At 47.5% G+C, this 18223-nt stretch overlaps 1 protein-coding gene across 1 annotated transcript in view; it reads left to right on the forward strand.

Moving 5' to 3' along the window:
• Positions 1–18223, forward strand: part of LOC115194974 (uncharacterized) — a 389153-nt gene that overhangs the window by 273335 nt on the left and 97595 nt on the right. The gene's annotated exons all lie outside the window — the stretch shown is intronic.

The following is an 18223-nucleotide window of genomic DNA, read 5'->3' on the forward strand; positions in this document are numbered from 1 at the left end:
CCGCCAGTCAACAGTCGTCAGAGCTGCCCGCCAGTCAACAGTCGTCAGAGCTGCCCGCCAGTCAACAGTCGTCAGAGCTGCCCGCCAGTCAACAGTCGTCAGAGCTGCCCGTCAGTCAACAGTCGCCAGAGAGGCCAGACTGCCCCGAACCGCCGGAGTGGCCAGACTGCCCCGAACCGCCGGAGTGGCCAGACTGCCCCGAACCGCCGGAGTGGCCAGACTGCCCCGAACCGCCGGAGTGGCCAGACTGCCCCGAACCGCCGGAGTGGCCAGACTGCCCCGAACCGCCGGAGTGGCCAGACTGCCCCGAACCGCCGGAGTGGCCAGACTGCCCCGAACCGCCGGAGTGGCCAGACTGCCCCGCCCCGAACCGCCGGAGCGGCCAGACTGCCCCGAACCGCCGGAGTGGCCAGACTGCCCCGAACCGCCGGAGTGGCCAGACTGCCCCGAACCGCCGGAGTGGCCAGACTGCCCCGAACCGCCGGAGTGGCCAGACTGCCCCGAACCGCCGGAGTGGCCAGACTGCCCCGAACCGCCGGAGTGGCCAGACTGCCCCGAACCGCCTGGAGTGGCCAGACTGCCCCGAACCGCCGGAGTGGCCAGACTGCCCCGAACCGCCGGAGTGGCCAGACTGCCCCGAACCGCCGGAGTGGCCAGACTGCCCCGACAGTTCCCTTTATTTTTTTGAGCAGTATATATATATACATATATATATATATATATATATATATATATATATATATATATATATATATATATAAGCAACATGGTCTCGTTACAATATGTCAAAATAGTGACATTTAACCATTGTAGTTACATTGTAGTATCACCTATGCTTAATGTAGATGCATGTCAGGAGGGAGAGAACTTAGGGTTGTTTAGTCATTGATTTTATATTTTAAAAAGTGAAATATTACAAGAAAGTATTTAGATGAAAAAAAAATATTGCACAAACATTGATTTCCTTAAAATGTTCTTGACCTTCTCTCAACATTTTCTAAACATTACTATTTGTAGTAATTATCAAAAACGGGAAACATGCATATTAACCATAAATATGTCATTAGGATTTTCACCTATTTTGTAAAATAAAATTATCCAAATGTAAATAAGGTTGAGTGAGATTTCATTGGTATTACATACAATTCTGAAAGTGTATGTAACGGTTGTCGTCGGGAATAGAGGACCAAAACGCAGCAGGAATGTGGATGCTCATCTTGTCATTTATTTTAAATAAAGAGAACACCAAAATAACAAAAACGAAGAACTCACGAACAACAAAACAGTCTTGTCATGCTCACACAGGCGAAACAATCTCCCACAACACCAAACCAAACAATTACCCATATATAGGACTCTCAATCAGAGGCAACGAGAAAGCACCTGCCTCCAATTGAGAGTCCAACCCCCATCAACCTAAACATAGACATACCACAAACAAGAAAGAACATCGAATTACAAAACATAGAACATAGACCAAAACCCAGAAATAATGAATCAAACACCCTACTACATAAATCACCACCCCGAACCACATAAACAAAATACCCTCTGCCACGTCCTGACCAAACTACAACAACAAATAACCCTTATACTGGTCAAGACGTGACATTTTAAATATACTTAAACTGTTTAATTACACCTAGCATTTCTAGAAAATATTTATGTAAGGCCTTCGTTAGTTATTGGATTGACCAAATCTGTAACAAACAGTCAACAACCATAATTATCAATACCCATGAATTATTACTTACGAAAAAAAACATCTTCAAAAAATACAAATATTATAATACAACAAAAACATAATTGTAATTATAGAAACACCACACTTAAAAATCGACCCAATAAATTACAAAAATATAACTGTCACGACTTCCGCCAAAGTCGGTGCCTCTCCTTGTTCGGGCGGCGGTCGGCGTCGCCGGTCTTCTAGCCATCATCGATCTACTTTTCATTTTCCATTTGTTTTGTCTTGTCTTCCCACACACCTGGTTTCAATTCCATCATTACATGTTGTGTATTTAACCCTCTGTTCCCCCCCATGTCCTTGTCCGGAATTGTTTATTGTAAATGCTTGTGCACGTTATGTCTGGTGTGCGACGGGTTTTGTACCCATTGATTGATTGTTCCGTTTCCGATGGTTTTTATTATTAAACTGCGCCGTTGTAAACACAGTTTTTGCTCTCCTGCGCCTGACTTCTCTGCCGCCAGTACGCACCCCTTACAATAACTCTTAAGTTCTCAATAATATTTCTCAAACATATGACCGTAATTTAATGTAAGTGATCAGCAATATTTAATCAAACATAATTACTATAATTTACCACCTGAAAATGATAAAACATATTTATCAAATATACTGTAATTTACAGTGTGTATAAGATAAAAAATATTTATCAAATAAACTGTAGCCTATATCATTACTGTAATTTACATAATGAAAATATTCAAATCAATTCTGGAAATCATCAATTACAACAGACTAAAATGTTTGGATATTAAAAGTAGAGTAAGACTTACTTGAAGGGTTCTATACATATAGTACTACGTATACTCAGAGACTGTTGCACCCGTATGATGACAAGATGGTACAGTCCAGAGCCATGTATTTAGAAAGTTGGGACATTGAGGCTCTGCATTATGAGCATTTACATGACACTACAACATTCTATGGAAGCCATGTTAACGCCCCTTTAGGAATATTTTGAAATGTACACTACCGTTCAAAAGTTTGGGGTCACTTAGAAATGTCCCTATTTTCCATGAAAACATACATGACATGAGTTGCAAAATGAATAGGCAATATAGTCAAGACATTGACAAGGTTAGAAATAATGATTTTTAATTGAAATAATAATTGTGTCCTTCAAACTTTGCTTTTGTCAAAGAATCCTCCATTTGCAGCAATTACAGCCTTGCAGACCTTTGGCATTCTAGTTGTCAATTTGTTGAGGTAATCTGAAGAGATTTCACCCCATGCTTCCTGAAGAACCTCCCATAAAATTGGATTGGCTTGATGGGCACTTCTTACGTCCTATACAGTCAAGCTGCTCCCACAACAGCTCAATAGGGTTGAGATCCGGTGACTGCTGGCTACTCCATTATAGACAGAATACCAGCTGACTGCTTCTTCCCTGAATAGTTCTTGCATAGTTTGGAGCTGTGTTTTAGGTCATTGTCCTGTTGTAGTAGGAAATTGGCTCCAATTAAGCGCCGTCCACAGGGTATGGCATGGCGTTGCAAAATGGAGTGATAGCTTTCCTTCTTCAAGATCCCTTTTACCCTGTACAAATCTCCCACTTTACCACCACCAAAACCTCCACCATGCTTGACAGATGGCGTCAAGCCCTCCTCCAGCATCTCTTCATTTTTTCTGCATCTCACGAATGTTCTTCTTTGTGATCTGAACACCTCAAACTTAGATTTGTCTGTCCATAACACTTTTTTCCAATCTTCCTCTGTCCAGTGTCTGTGTTCTTTTGCCCATCGTAATCTTTGATTTTATTGGCCAGTCTGAGATATGGCTTTTTCATTGCAACTCTTCCTAGAAGGCCAGCATCCAGGACGTTGAGACTGGTGTTTTGCAGGTACTATTTAATGAAGCTGCCAGTTGAGGACTTGTGAGGCATCTATTTCTCAAACTAGACACTCTAATGTACTTGTCCTCTTGCTCAGTTGTGCACTGGGGCCTCCCACTCCTCTTTCTATTCTGATTAGGGCCATTTCGGGCCATTCTATTCTGATTTGAAGGGAGTAGTACACAGCGTTGTACGAGATCTTCAGTTTATTGGCAATTTCTCGCATGGAATAGCCTTCATTTCTCAGAACAGGAATAGACTGACAAGTTTCAGAAAAAAGGTATTTGTTACTGGCCATTTTGAGCCTGTAATCGAACCCACAAATGCTGATGCTCCAGATACTCAAAAAATCTAAAGAAGGCCAGTTTTATTGCTTATTTAATCAGAAATACAGTTTTGAGCTGTGCTAACATAATTGCAAAATGTTTTCTAATGATCAATTAGCCTTTTAAAATGCTAAACTTGGATTAGCTAACACAACGTGCCATTGGAACACAGGAGTGATGGTTGGTGATAAGGTGCCTCTTTACGCCAGCTACAATAGTTATGTACAACATTAACAATGCCTACACTGCATTTCTGATCAATTTGAATTATTTTAATGGACAATTTTTTAAATTTTCTTTCAAAAACCAGGAAATGTATAAGTGACCCCAAACTTTTGAACGATAGTGTATATGAAACTGAATGCCTGGAATCAGACATATATTTGAAATTGATCAGGATGGTACGTTCCAGGGGCCTCATTTATCAATCATGTGTACACTTTAAAAAGAAAAGGTTCCTGGAGTATCCTTTAGGGGTTCTTCAAATTAAAACTGTTGGGGAACCCCTATAAGCTCTTCGAAGGACCCTTTAAATGGGTTCTTCAAATAACCCCTTTTAATGGATCCTCGAAGAACCTTTTGAAGAACCTATAAGCCGAAATCTGTATGTAAACCATGTATGGGATCATTTCCACCTCACACCACAAGTGGGAGATTTATCGATATGAATGTTTGCTTGAGAGTGTGCGTAAATGTCCGCATAATCACAGTGCCAACTGGTGGAATAGGAAACTGCTTGTCAAGTGTAGAATAGGGGAAATATACGCTGAGTGTACAAAACATTAGGAATACCTTCCTAATATTGAGTTGCATACCCTTTTGCCCTCAGAACAGTCTTAATTGGTCGGGGTGTGGACTCTACAAGGTGTCCCAAGCGTTCCACAGGGATGCTGGCCCATGTTGACTCCAATGTTTAACACAGTTGTGTCACAATGGTTGAATGTCCTTTGGGTGGTGGACCATTGTTGATACACACGCAGTGGCAACCCACAGCGATTTTAGCTTGTAAATCTTGGTGGGGCAAAAAAAAAGTGTAATGCATGCCAGCAAAGCCACAATACTAAACAATACATTAATTGCACTATAACGGTGACAAACGGTGCCCACAAATTGTTAGGGCCTACATAAAGCTGTCCCAACAGCAGTCCCAACATCTTACCACTGCTACACCTGGCTATCAGTGGAGCCTTGTCTGTCAGCGAAACAGTTCATTCAGCCTCACTTACTGCCTTTAAAAAAACATAACTGATATGGCTGACTTGCTAAACAAATGTGGTTTCTAATGACAGTTGATATGTACAAACTATGGCATAAGGGGACGGCAAGCGGATAAGAGGCAATCCGTAATTTCGATTAAGACAATGAGCGAGCCAGGACGGACGTAGCGTTAGTCAATATAACTATCTATTTAGCACTTTTGAAATTTACAACAACAGAATTCAGAACATGGCCATTCTTACAGTGTTCTCCCTGTACACCAAGTTAGAACCGTAGGATAATTAAAGGGGGCATAAAGCAGACAATGAAAACTCTCACAATATTCGATGATTACATTTCTCTAAAACAGGTTATAGGCTACAGTAGAATAGTCAGAACAGTGTGCACAATGAAGAGGGGTAAATAGACTAAATTATTAGGATGAGGCACATGAGCTACTAACATCGTACTACACACCATAAAATTAGTATTACTTTCTTAGCTACTGTATACATATCTCCCTGGCATTTTACATCATTTATGAAGCAGCATACAAAAAGAAATTGAACTCACATTGTTGTGCTCGGCTCACTTGAATAGAAAGGAGGCACAGCAGACCTCCGAGTAAACAGTTGTTTTGAGCGCGGCACAAGACATGCTTCATTGACAGCATGAAACTTGGAAAAGAGCCCCTTAATCCCAGATTTGGGACCACACAGCCACTGTCATTGATTCCTTCCAAACCACTCATTGAAGTTGCGATTTTCAACTTGTTGTGTAATGTTTAAGTCCTATGGCCGATGAGCACCGATATGATATCTTTAATTTGTCTTCATTATTTCTCTTGAAATGACAAGGATTAAAAAGTATTTGCCAGTAGATTGTCGACTTGATTCATGATGATGACTGCTAGCTGAGATTGTAAAAGTATGATGTTGACATGATCAGTCCAATCAAAGCTACTGTACATATAACGTTTTTTGACGTCATTTTATCTGTGGTCAATGACCTTGAGCCTTGGAAGGGCACATCTATGGCAGCAGCCAAAGGGCTAGAATTTTCAATATCTCGTCTTACACTTGGCAGTGACGTAAAGTCCCCATAAGTGATAGAACACTGAGCCAATCATGGCGCAACGCTCCGTATTTTCTGCTGGAATGCCCCATCACAGAAAGCACTTAGCTAGGCTACAACACCTGCATTTTGGAGCTTCCTTACTCAAGAAAACAGATTTAACTCAATGATATATATTATTTTTACATTGTATGCGAACTGATATGTGACACATATCAATGCCAAAATAACATGCAAAACCGGCAACCCCCCCACCCAAAGAAGATGTTTTGTAAAAAAAAAAGTGGGCCAGAAAAAAGCCACTGCTTAAAGAAAAAAATAAGCAAACACATTTGGTGTTCGCCAGAAGGCATGTGGGAGACTCCCCAAACATATGGAAGAAGGTACTCTGGTCAGATGAGACTGAGCTTTTTGGCCATCAATGAAAATGCTATGTCTGGCGCAAACCCAACACCTCTCATCACTCCGAGAATACCATCCCAGTGAAGCATGGTGGTGGCAGCATCATGCTGTGGGGATGTTTTTCATCGGCAGTGTCAGGTGCGCCGTAAAAAGTGGACCAAGGCACAGCGGGTGCAGTGCTCATCTTCTTTTATTTTTAGAAACGTGAACACTTAACAAAAATAATAAACAATGATGAAAAACAGTCCTGTGAGGTGCTCTGACTATACAAGGAACAACTACCCACAAAACCAATGGAAAAACACTCCTACTAAATAAGACCTTCAATTAGAGGCAACGAGGAACAGCTGCCTCCAATTGAAGGTCAGCCCAATTAACTAAACATAGAAATATAAGAACTAGAACGAACATAGAAATATATTAACATAGAACATAACCCCCCAAAAAACGAAACACACAAAACAAACACACCCCTGCCACGTCCTGACCAACTACAATAACAAAATGACCCCTTTTCTGGTCAGGACGTGACAGGCAGGGACTGGGAAACTGGTAAGAGAAACCTGTTTCAGTCTTCCAGAGATTTGAGACTGGGACGGATGTTCACCTTCCCGCAGGACAATGACCCTAAGCATACTGCTAAAGCAACACTCGAGTGCTTTGAGGGGAAACATTTAAATGTCTTGGAAGGGCTTAGTCAAAACCCTGACCTCAATCCAATTGAGAATCTGTGGTATGACTTAAAGAAAGCTGTACACCAGCGGAACCCATCCAACTTAAAGGAGCTGGAGCAGTTTTGCCTTGAAGAATGGGCACAAATCCCGGTGGCTAGATGTGCCAAGCTTACCCCAAGAGACTTGTAGCTGTAATTTCTGCAAAAGGTATTGACTTTGGGGGGGTGAATAGTTATGTACGCTCAAGTTTTCTGTTTTTTGTCTTATTTCTTGTTTCACAATAAAACATATTTTGCATCTTCAAAGTGGTTGTCACGTCCTGACCAGTAAAGGGTTTATTTGTTATTATAGTTTGGTCAGGACGTGGCAGGGGGTGTTTGTTTTATATGGTTCGGGGTGTGCGTGTATATGTAGAGGGGTGTTTGATTTATGTAGTCCGGGGTTTTGGTCATTGTTCTATGTTTGTATATTTCTATGTCTGTTCTAGGGTGTTTTAGTTCTGTGTTTACATAATTGGGATTAGGACCTTTAATTGGAGGCGGCTGTCTATCGTTGCCTCTGATTGAAGGTCCTATCATTAGGAATGTGTTTGTCATGGGATTGGTGGGAGGTTGTTCTTTGTACTGCTGTGTGAGCCTACAAGACTGTTCGTTCGTGTTTTGTTTATTAGTCGTGTTGACAATAAAAGTTAAGATGAGCACTCAACCCGCTGTGCCTTGGTCCATTCACTACGACGATCGTGACAGAACCTCCCACCAACAACGGACCAGGCAGCGGAGAAAGGAGCAGCAGGTGGACTATCGGGAGTTTTGGACTTGGGAGGAGATATTAGCCGGAGTGGGCCCATCGAGGAAGGCTAAAGAGGACCGGGACTGTTACAGGGGTACACGGTTGGCATTTAAGCCTAAGAGGCAGCCCCAATAATATTTTTTTTGGGGGGGGGCACACGGGTAGTTTGGCTGGGCCAGGGTTAAGCCCCAAGCCAACTCCCCGTGCTTATCGGAAGCAGCCGGTTATTGGTCATGTCCTGATCTATGGAGTGATGCGCACAGCGTTGAGGCCAAGCATTCACAGGCCGGTGTGCGCGGTGCAGGCGCCCCGCATTTGCCAGGGAGAAGCGGGCATCCAGCCAGTAAGGGTGGTGCCAGTACTGCGCTCGAGACCGCCAGTGCGCCTTCACGGCCCATTGCATCCTGTTCCTGCTCCTCGCACTAGCCTTGAGGTGCGTGTTTACAGTCTGGCATCTCCCAAGCCAGCACCATGCACTAGACTTCCAGTGCGTCAGCCCAGTCCAGTACGTCCTGTTCCCGCTCCTCGCACTAGCCTTGAGGTGCGTGTCTCCAGTCTGATACCTCCAGTACCAGCCCCACGCACTAGGCTTCCAGTGCATCAGCCCAGTTCAGTACGTCCTGTTCCTGCTCCTCGCACTAGCCCTGAGGTGCGTGTCTCCAGTCTGGTACCTCCACTACCAGCCCCCCGCATCAGGCTTTCAGTGCGCAGTCCCCGTCCAGAGCTTCCGACAACAGTACCCCGTCCAGAGCTTCCGACGACAGTACCCCGTCCAGAGCTTCCGACGACAGCACCCCGTCCAGAGCTTCCGACAACAATACCCCGTCCAGAGCTTCCGACGACAGTACCCCGTCCAGAGCTTCCGACGACAGTACCCCGTCCAGAGCTTCCGGCGACAGTACCCCGTCCAGAGCTTCCGGCGACAGTACCCCGTCCAGAGTGTCCGGCGACAGTGTCCCGTCTAGAGATGACCTACAGTCCGGAACCGAGTGAGACGGCCTACAGTCCGGAACCGAGTGAGACGGCCTACAGTCCGGAGCTCCCAGAGTCGCCCTACAGTCCGGAGCTCCCAGAGTCGCCCTACAGTCCGGAGCTCCCAGAGTCGCCCTACAGTCCGGAGCTCACAGAGTACAGTCCAGGGTCTACAGTGACATGCTTCAGGCCAAGGTATTTAGTAGGGGTGGACTGGTCAGGTGGGGGACTAAGGCCTGAGCCTAAGCCACCTCCACTGTAGAAGGTTTGGGGAGGGGGGGTGTAGCACGGAGCCGTCGGTGACGGCAGCCACCCTCCCTTTAGTTTAGTGGTTTATTTTGTAGTTATTTTTTGTTGTTAGGTGCATCCGGAGTCTTCACCTTTGTGGGGGGGGGGGGGGGTACTGTCACGTCCTGACCAGTAAAGGGGTTATTTGTTATTATAGTTTGGTCAGGACGTGGCAGGGGGTGTTTGTTTTATATGGTTCGGGGTGTGTGTGTATGTAGAGGGGTGTTTGTTTGATTTATGTTGTCCGGGGTTTTGGTCATTGTTCTATGTTTGTATATTTCTATGTCTGTTCTAGGGTGTTTTAGTTCTGTGTTTACATAATTGGGATTAGGACCTTTAATTGGAGGCAGCTGTCTATCGTTGCCTCTGATTGAAGGTCCTATAATTAGGAATGTGTTTGTCATGGGATTGGTGGGAGGTTGTTCTTTGTACTGCTGTGTGAGCCTACAAGACCGTTTGTGTATTGTTTTGTTTATTAGTCGTGTTCACAATAAAAGTTAAGATGAGCACTCAACCCGCTGCGCCTTGGTCCATTCACTACGACGATCGTGACAGTGGTAGGCATGTTGTGTAAATCAAATGATACAACCCCCCCGAAAATCAATTGTAATTCCAGGTTGTAAGGCAACAAAATAGGACAAATGTCAAGGGGGGTGAATGCTTTCGCAAGACACTGTAGCAAGTTTGTATGAAGGTCTGGTTATTAAATGGGTAAATAGTTAAATAGTAATGTGCTTTAAAACGCTCTGGTGACAAACAAACTTTGCTGCCTTGATTCGAATCGTCCACATGGCTGGGATAACCCTATTCAAGTAAGTAAATACACTTCGAAAATGCTTAAAAAAACAATGTATTATTAGCTAACTAGCTTCAGTGCAGGCTAACTCAAATCAGCTGCTAACATAGCTAGCTATCTAGACAACTTTACATACTGTATAGATAGCTACGTAGCTTAGTGAATTAAATATCACCAGCTACCTAACTTCATATTAGCTAGCTATCTTGATTTATTTATCACTGTAAAAAAAACTCTAAATGCATTTGTAGGTAGCTAGCTAACAGCAATGGAGGAGGGGAAAGGATAGCAGCCCCAAATGTGGTCGTCCCTATTTTTGGCGACCAAATCCATTTTTTGAAATAAAGAAGTGTGGTCAAGACTTATCTGTCTCCTGCGCCTGACTCTACCTCTCCTGCTTTCTTGAGCCAGCCCGTGACAGAAATCACACACCAAACTTGATGGAGTCAGCAGGAGCTTCAGCGCCAACCCTGTCCATGGAGGAAAGAGTTGACCAACACTCCACCCTGCTCCACCGTCTGGGGAACGCCATGGATCAGGTGTTGGCGCGCATGGAGAGCTGGGACCGAAGCGCTCTCGGCCACCTGAACGCGGCAGGTCAACAGCCTGCGCCCCCACCAGCACCCACAGCACCCAGTACCAGTGGGGTGAAACTCGCTCCCCCCAGGGAGTACGATGGGACGGCCGCTGGGTGTAAGGGCTTCTTACTCCAGTTGGAGTTATACCTGGCGACCGTTCGTCCCTCTCCCTCGGGGGAGGAGAGCGTCAGCGTCCTCGTCTCCTGTCTCACGGGTAAGGCCCTGGAATGGGCAAACGCCGTGTGGGACAGTCCGGACTCAGCCAGGGACAACTACCCAGAGTTCACCCGCCGCTTTCGGGCAGTGTTCGACGATCCCCCGGAGGGGAGAGCGGCGGGTGAGCGGCTGTTTCACCTGAGGCAGGAGACGAGGAGCGCGCAGGATTTTGCTCTCGAGTTCCGGACCCTGGCCGCGGGAGCAGGGTGGAATGAGAGGGCCCTTATAGATCACTACCGTTGTAGTTTGAGGGAGGACGTCCGCCGGGAATTAGCCTGTCGGGACACGACCATCACCCTGGACCAACTGGTGGATCTGTCCATCCGACTGGACAATCTGCTGGCCGCCCACGGACGTCCGACCCGGGCCCTGCTCATTCCACCCTCCAGCCCTCCTGCTCCCACGCCTTTGGAGATAGGGGGGGCAGCAGCCAGGAAGACTGGAGGGGGAGTTCACTCCTGCACCTCATGTGGTCGCAGAGGGCACACTGTGGACCGGTGCTGGAGAGACTCACCTGGGAGTCCAGAAGGCAGGCAGAGCGCTCCTTTGACACCTCAGGTGAGTCAGCACCAGCCTCACCCAGAGCCCCCTGTCCGTCACATGTATGTGTCAGTGTCTTTTCCTTGTTTCTCCCCTCACTCCCGGTTTAAGGCGCTAGTCGATTCAGGCGCGGCGGAGAGTTTTATGGACCGTGGGGTCGCGGCTAAGTTAGGGATTCCCCTGGTCCAGTTGGACCAACCCTTCCCCGTGCACGCCCTAGACAGTCGACCACTAGGGTCAGGGCTGGTCAGGGAGGTCACTGTGCCACTGGTCATGGTAATGCGGGGGGGTCATGAGGAGCGGATTAGTCTTTTCCTCATTGATTCCCCAGCGTTTCCAGTGGTTCTAGGGATTCCCTGGCTAGCCACTCACAACCCTAAGATTTCGTGGGGACAGAGGGCTCTTAAGGGGTGGTCAAATGAGTGCTCGGGTAGGTGCATAGGAGTTTCCATCGGTGCGACTACGGTGGAGAGTCCAGACCAAGTCTCCACCGTGCACATTCCCTCAGAGTATGCCGATTTGGCTATCGCCTTCAGTAAAACGAAGGTGACCCAATTACCACCTCATCGACGAGGAGACTGTGCGATAAACCTCCAGGTGGGCGCTGCACTTCCTCGTAGTCACGTTTATCCCCTGTCTCAGGAGGAAAAAGCGGCTATGGAGACATACGTCACTGAGTCTTTGAGGCAGGGATACATTCGGCCATCTAACTCACCCGTCTCCTCGAGCTTCTTTTTTGTGAAGAAGAAGGAGGGAGGTCTGCGCCCGTGCATTGACTATAGAGGTCTAAATGCCATCATAGTGGGTTTCAGTTACCCACTACCTCTCATCGCCTCGGCGATAGAGTCATTTCACGGGGCGCGCTTCTTCACGAAATTGGATCTCAGGAGTGCCTATAATCTGGTGCGTATCCGAGGAGGGGACGAGTGGAAACGGCATTTAGTACCACATCTGGCCATTATGAGTACCTCGTCATGCCGTATGGGTTAAAGAATGCTCCCGCAGTCTTCCAATCCTTTGTGGACGAGATTCTCAGGGACCTGCTCGGTCAGGGTGTAGTGGTGTACATCGATGACATTCTGGTCTACTCCGCTACACGCGCCGAGCATGTGTTTCTGGTGCGTAAAGTGCTTGGGCGACTGGTGGAGCATGACCTATACGTCAAGGCTGAGAAATGTGAGTTTTCCAAACCAGCCGTCTCTTTCTTGGGGTATCGCATTTCCACATCAGGGGTAGTGATGGAATGTGACCGCATCTCAGCCGTGCGTAATTGGCCGACTCCCACCACGGTGAAGGAGGTGCGGCGGTTTTTGGGATTTGCCAATTACTACCGGAGGTTTATCCGGGGCTTTGGGCAGGTGGCGGCTCCCATTACCTCACTGATGAAGGGGGGCCCAGTGCGGTTGCGGTGGTCCGCGGAGGCGGACAGGGCCTTTAGTCTTCTGAAGGTTTTGTTCACCGACGCACCCGGACCCCTCTTTGCCCTTCATAGTGGAGGTGGACGCGTCCGAAGCTGGGGTAGGAGCCGTGCTGTCCCAGCGCTCGGGCGTCCCCCCCAAGCTCCGCCCCTGCGCCTTCTTCTCTAGGAAGTTGAGTCCGGCGGAGCGTAACTATGATGTGGGGGACAGGGAGTTGTTGGCTGTGGTCAGAGCCCTGAAGGTGTGGAGACATTGGCTTGAGGGGGCGCGTCACCCTTTTCTCATCTGGACTGACCACCGCAATCTGGAGTACATCCGGGCGGCGAGGAGACTGAACCCGCGTCAAGCCAGGTGGGCGATGTTCTTTACTAGATTTCAGTTTAACATCTCGTATATCCACTAACACTAAGGCCTACGCACTGTCTCGTCTCCATGACGCCGAGGAACGGTCCACCGATCCCATTCCCATACTTCCAGCCTCCTGCCTGGTGGCACCAGTGGTCTGGGAGGTGGACGCGGACATCGAGCGGGCGTTACGGACGGAGCCTACTCCTCCGCAGTGTCCAGTGGGTCGTAAGTACTTTCCGCTCGGTGTTCGCGATCGTCTGATTCGGTGGGCTCACACGCTTCCCTCCTCGGGTCACCCAGGGGTTGAGCGGACAGTGTGTGGTCTTAGTGGGAGATACTGGTGGCCCACCTTGGTGAGGGACGTGAGGCACTATGTCTCCTCCTGTTCGGTGTGCGCTCAGAGTAAGGCTCCCAGGCACCTGTCTAGAGGGAAATTACAGCCCCTCCCGGTTCCACAACGACCATGGTCCCACCTGGCGGTGGATTTCCTGACCGATCTCCCGCCGTCTCAGGGCAACACTACGATCCTGGTCGTTGTGGACTGGTTCTCTAAGTCCTGCCGTCTGCTTCCATTACCTTGTCTTCCGACGGCCCTGCAGACTGCGGAAGCCTTATTCACCCACGTCTTCCGGCACTACGGGGTGCCCGAGGATATCGTCTCAGATCGAGGCCCCCAGTTCACGTCCCGAGTGTGGCGGGCGTTTATGGAGCGACTGGGGGTTTCGGTCAGTTTGACCTCGGGGTTTCACCCCGAAAGTAATGGGCAGGTAGAAAGGGTAAACCAGGAGGTGGGCAGGTTTCTGCGGTCCTACTGCCAGGACCGGCCAGGGGAGTGGGCAAGGTTCGTGCCATGGGCCGAAATGGCTCAGAACTCTTTGCGCCACTCCTCTACCAACATGTCACCATTCCAATGTGTATTGGGTTATCAGCCGGTCCTGGGGCCATGGCATCAGAGCCAGACGGAGGCCCCTGCAGTGGAGGAATGGGTTCAGCGCTCAAGGGAGACCTGGGACGCTGTGCAGGAATCCCTGGAACGAGCTAGGGAGCGACAAAAGGCGAGCGCTGACCGGCACCGCAGCGAGGCCCCCGTGTTCACCCCAGGGGAGAGAGTCTGGCTCTCGACCCAGAACCTGCCCCTCCGCCTTGGACTCCAGACGCCGGGCGAGGGGCCTGCAGTACCTCGTGGACTGGGAGGGGTACGGGCCGGAGGAGAGGTGCTGGGTACCGGTGGAGGACATATTGGACCCAGCGCTCATCCGGGAGTTCCAGAGCCTCCATCCGGATCGCCCTGCGCCTCGCCCTCCGGGGCGTCCTCGAGGCCGGCGTCTGGAGTCCAAGATGGACCGGACTGTGTACGCCGGGGGCCCCCGATGTCCAGGGGGGGTGGAGGGACCTCCCGTACCTCATTTTCCTGCAGCGGACCAGCTACCACCGGCCTGAGGAGAGACACATGAAACGAGGGGTTAATACGATAATAAGAAGAAGTTGTAATCTGTAACACACCTCGTTTATTCTCCTCAGGACTTTAAATGGCCCCACAAACCGCGGACCCAGCTTCCGGCAGGGCAGGCGGAGGGGCAGGTTCTGGGTCGAGAGCCAGACTCTCTCCCCTGGGAGCCGCGCGTCAGGGGGGGAGTACTGTCACGACACAGACGGATGGTGGCGCCCCTCCTCGGCCGGGCGGAGCTCGGCGGTCGTTGTCGCCGGCCTACTAGCTGCCATCGATCCTTTTTTGTTTCACTTTCTGTTGGTTAGGTCTAGGTAGGCACGCACCTGTTTTGGGTTAGTCATTAGTAGGGGGGGGGTATTTAGTTTAGCGTAGGATGTCTGTGTTTGTGCGTGATTATGTTTCTTGTCCGTTTTGTGTGCTTGAGGAACGTGTGTTGGTTTTCCTCTGCCTGTGGTTGGTTTCGTTGTGTACACCACCGCAGAAGTATTTAAGGGCTGCGTCCCTATTTTTGGCAACCACATCCATTTTTTGAAATAAAGAAGTGTGGTCAAGACTTATCTGTCTCCTGCGCCTGACTCTACCTCTCCTGCTTTATTGAGCCAGCCCGTGACACATAGAACAAAAAGTATAAGATCTCCTAAGCCCGTGTTTACAACAGATCTTATTTTCTGTGTTTATCCAAAAACCCTACAAAAACATACATTTTCCAAAGGCTTTGTCCAACAGACCATGGCAGAGTTAGTGCCTACAAAATGACGCCATTACTATGGCCCTCTTTTGAAGCATTTATGTAACACGCTGAACAAAAATATAAATACAACATGTAAAGTGTTGGTTACATTTTCATGAAATTTTCCATGAGCACAAAAAGCGTATTTTTTACAAAAATGTTGTGCACAAATTTGTTTAAATCCCCGCTAGTGAGCATTTCTCCTTTGCCAAGATAATCCATCCACCTGACAGGTGTAGCATATCAAGAAGATGATCAAACAGCATTATCATTACACAGGTGCACCTTGTGCTGGGGACAATAAAAGGCCACTTTAAAAAGTGCAGTTTTGTCACACAACACAATGACACGGATGTCTCAAGTTTTGAGGGAGTGTGCAGTTGGTATGCTAACTGCAGGAATGTCCACCAGAGCTGTTGCCAGATAATTGAATGTAATTGAACATTTCTCTAACCATAACCTGCCTCCAACGTCGTTTTAGAGAATTAGCCTGTTCATCCAACTGGCCACACAACCGCAGCCTACGTGTAACCATACCAGCCCAGGACCTCCACATCCAGCTTCTTTACATGTAGGATCGTTTGAGGGTGGGATGCTGGGGAGTATTTCTGTGTGTAATAAAGCCATTTTGTGGGGAAAAGCTCATTCTGATTGGCTGGGCCTGGCTCCCCAGTGGGTGGACCTAGCTGCCAAGTTGGTGGGCCTATGCCCTCCAAGGGCCACCCATGGCTACACCCCTGCCCAGTCATGTGAAATCGATAGTTTAGGGCCTAATGAATTTATTTCAAGTGACTGATTTCCTTATATGAACTGTAACTCAGTAAAATCTATGAAATTTGTTTCATGTTGCGTTTACATTTTCGTTCAGTGTAATATAAACCACAAAAAGGCTTCATAATTCATAAAGGTCATTTTATTATTTCATAGAACAAAACGTATAAGATATTGTAAGCCTGTGTTAACCTCAGACCTTATTTTTTGTGTTTATTCCAAAACCCTACTCATTCCTAATACATTTTTGAATAGGGATGGCTTAACAAACCAGAAGTAACTAATTTCCAGGTTTTAGGACTACAAGCTGCCAAGCTCTATATGGCGTGCTTCAAACTCAAAATACGTCCGGCTCCATAGGAATATGAGGATGATGTCAGCACTATCTACCTGTTTTAATGGGCGCGTTTGAGTGGTAAAAAAGAGACAACACTGTATGTACTACTGAGTTTTGATGCAGAGTTTTTACCAGATAAAGTCAAGTTAAGGGGTCAGTTATCCCGTGAAAGCTTTTGTCCTGAACTCATTACGGTGTTTTAGGTGTCAAGCTTATGGTCATGTGGCAGCAGTGTGTAGGTGGGAGATTCCTAGATTCGAGAAGTATGCAGGAGGACATGAGACAAAGGAATGTGCAGCATCGATGGGAAAAATTGTGTGTGTAAACTGTAGAGGTACCCAGGGTGCTGGAGATCAGAGGTGTCCAGTGAGAGAAAGGCAGGTTGAGGTTGCAAGGATCAGAGTAGTGCATGAGGTGTCTTATACTGAAGAGAGTGGTAGAAGAAGATGGGCCCAGGGTGAGGGATACTAAAAGGATCCTTGTCAGTAGACCAAGGTCAATAGAGAGTGCAGGGCCGGTTCCAGGCATAAGCGACATAAGCGATCGCTTATGGTAGTGCTTCCCAAACTCGGTCCTGGGTGCACGGTTTTGTTTTTTGCCCTAGCACTACACAGCTGATTCAAATAACCAACTCATCATCAAGCTTTGATTATTTGAATCAACTGTGTAGTGCTAGGGCAAAAACCAAAACATGCAACCCCTGGGGGCCCCAGGACCGAGTGTGGGAAAACCTGGCTTAGGGCCCCCTAATCAAAAGAATAGTAGAATATACTAGGTGCAATTTCGAAATTTGGTAATGCATCAGCAGTTTTTCTCTTGTTATGTCAAGTCACTGACAGTCACTCAATTAACTGACAGCTAACAGTTTTTAGATTGGTTGTTAGTCTAGCCAGCGATCTAAACTTGTACATTTTTCTCTCCACCCATCACAAAATGGGTAGAATTACACACAATTAGCTGAAAAACAGCAACAAATGATCTGTAAATGTGTAGAATTGCAGGAAATTGACTTTAAATCAAATGATTCTCTCCACCGTCAAGAGGGGGGCCACTAAAATGTTTTGCAACAAGATGAGGGGCCCCCCCAACCAAATCTCGCTTAGGGCCCCCAAAAGCCTACAGCCGCCTCTGAGAGAGTGATAGGAATAAAGTGATTCCGTATTATTATTATTTATTTTGTCATGGCCATGATTGTCAACTGTACCGCAGGAATGGAACGTAAATCAGAGGATAGATGTTGTGGTGACAGCTGCAGAGACGTGCTTGGGTGTATGAGATTTTACTGCAGATGAGATACAAGATGTTTTGAACGATAGTGTCCTGTCCTCCCAGGTGTAGGATCAGATCGGGCCAGAGTAGTGTAATAGTGATTTGGTTTTAATGGGTGTAGGGTTAGTTGGTAGGGCAATTCTTTCATAGTGTATTGAATTTCTAAAAGAGAAAATTAAGCTAAAACACCAGTGGAGGCTGGTGGGAGGAGCTATAGGAGGACGGGCTCATTGTAATGGCTGGAATGGATTAAATGGAATGGAGTAAACATGTGGTTTCCATATGTTTGATGCCGTCCCATTTATTCCATTCCAGCCATTACAATTAGCCCGTCCTCCTATGGCTCCTCCCACTAGCCTCCAATGTGATACACAGCCAAAACATTAGGTGGCTGCATGCACCTACAACATTTGTTTGCGGACAGCCATAATACCAAAGAAGAAGAAGAAGAGCGTCGAGGAGTGAAGTCA

Source organism: Salmo trutta, chromosome 5, assembly GCF_901001165.1.
Source record: "Salmo trutta chromosome 5, fSalTru1.1, whole genome shotgun sequence".
Classification (NCBI taxonomy): Eukaryota; Metazoa; Chordata; class Actinopteri; order Salmoniformes; family Salmonidae; genus Salmo; species Salmo trutta.